Raw genomic sequence first — 2,497 nt, 5'->3', positions numbered from 1 at the left:
TCCCCCAATAATATAATCTGAAGTCATGAGAGTTCCACGTAGTTCACATCACCATGTTAATGGATGCCACAGCATTCCGGCATCCAAGCCCCCCCAATAATATGAGCCGAGCATTGAATACGGGAGCGTTCATCATGCATCCATTGTCGATGGAAGACATGGAAATTATAAACAAATTTATAATTCCCTTTTTCGGGCTTGATATAAATTTTGAATCTAATTCAAAATGAGGGTTTTTAATTCTGAAATGGTCTCATCGTTAATTGTTTTTTTAAAAAAACTCGTCATGTTTGATCGTATGTTTGACGGATTCATGCAACTTTGTTATTATAAAATAATAACGCACATACTCATTATTTATAATATATCATGCATATATTATAAACAATAAATTAATAAGAATGATCAATCGCCCCAAAACTATTCGGCCCGTGTGAGCCAAACACGGGCCTAGGTCCAATCCTAGGGAATGCACGGGATGCAAATGCAACAATTAAATAAGCTTCCAATATTTACATGTATGAATCTTCATAATTCATCATGGCCCACCATCTTTCAATCTTGATCTTTCACTATCAAATATTTTACAATAAAATATCCATGGCAAATAGGGATACATCTCATGGGGTGGGAACGGGCCATAAACCAAGCCCACTTTATAATTTGATAATTATTACAACCATTCAACACAAAATATTGTAGCATACACCTAGCAAATTGGTCTTGGGCTTTTGATCATCTTTCATGCATAATATCACATATCATGCATAATCAATTAATTATCTCAATAATCAATTGATAAAATATTATATATCTTGGTCCAATCACTAACCACCAAAATTATAAAATAAATTAACAAAATAAACAAACAACTTTGTTTACTTTCAAATTAATTTATTTATAATAGAATTTCTTGTAAATCACAATTTACTATAAATAATCAAAGTCACACTTTAACTATTTATTTTATGAGAAAAATCACATATTATAAAGTTTAATTTTCCATAAAAATCAACTATAATGTATTTAACAATTTAGGGCCTATGACACATGATATTCCAAAATACCTTTTGAAAAACTCAAGTCGTCATAGTCATCACCGAAACTCCGTCGCCGAATTTCGGCCAATTTTTTTATTTTTTTTACTAAAAAGTATGGGGCAGCCCACGGCTTCTTATGGGCTGCCCGAAACCAAAAATATTAATTTTATAAAAAATCCCTAAATGTTAAAAATATTGATTTTCTCATGCGGTTAGAAATTGACCTCAACATAATATCCATCAAATACTACACAAAAGAGTAACCTAGGTGCATTATTTATGCATGATAACTCGAGAGAAAACAACATTGTGCCATGAGAATCATCGTTTGGCTCGCTCGTTGGCGCTACGCGCCGCACGTGGCCACCCGCCCGTGCGCACGGTGCTCCCAACTTGGGCACCCATGGTGGCACGAATCCGACACCTTAGATGCATTATTTATGCATGATAACTCGAGATAAAACCACATTGTGCCGTGAGAATCATCGTTTGGCTCGCTCATTTGCGCTACGCGCCGCACATGGCCACCTGCCCGTGCACACGGTGCCCCCAACTTGGGCACCCATGGTGGCACAAATCCGACACCTTAGATGCATTATTTATTCATGATAACTCGAGAGAAAACAACATTGTGCCATGAGAATCATTTTTTGGCTTTCTCGTTGGTGCTACGCGCCGCACGTGGCCACCCGCCCTGCGCACGGTGCTCACAAATTGGGCACCCATGGTGGCATGAATCCGACACCTTAGATGTATTATTTATGCATGATAACTCGAGAGAAAACAACATTGTGCCGTGAGAATCATCGTTTGGCTCGCTTGTTGGCGCTACGCACCGCACGTGGTCACCCGCCCGTGCGCACGGTGCTCACAACTTGGACACCCGCTCGCGCACGTTTTGCTTTGCCTATGTTCCCATCTCACGCGCACGCTTTATTTCCCTTATATCCGGGCACTCTCTCGCGCACGTTTTGCTTTTCCCATTTTCCGACAACACGCGCACGCCGGCATGCCCAAGTGCCAAGTGCCGCTCACGCGCACTGTTTCATTTGCCTAATACCAGGGCACTCACATGTGCACGTTTTGCTTTGCCCATATTCTGACCCCACGCGCACGACGACATGCCCGACGTGCCCAAGTTCCAAGTGCCGCACACGCGCACGCGCACGTTCATTTGCCTAATATTCGGGCACCCGCACGTTTTGCTTTGTCCATATTCCGACCACACGCGCACGCCGACATGCCCAAGTGCCAAGTGCCGCACACGCGCACGCGCACAATAATTTTCCTAATATTCGGGCACTCGCACACGCACGTTTTGCTTTGCACATATTCCGACCACACACGCATGCCGACATGCCCAATTTTCAAGTGCCGCACACGCGCACGTTCATTTGCCTAATATTCGGGCACCTGCACGCGCTCGCCGACGTTCCCTTGTGGGGCACACGATCTAA

This window comes from Henckelia pumila, chromosome 4 (genome assembly GCF_033568475.1).
Source record: "Henckelia pumila isolate YLH828 chromosome 4, ASM3356847v2, whole genome shotgun sequence".
Classification (NCBI taxonomy): Eukaryota; Viridiplantae; Streptophyta; class Magnoliopsida; order Lamiales; family Gesneriaceae; genus Henckelia; species Henckelia pumila.
This window is presented reverse-complemented; position numbering follows the sequence as displayed.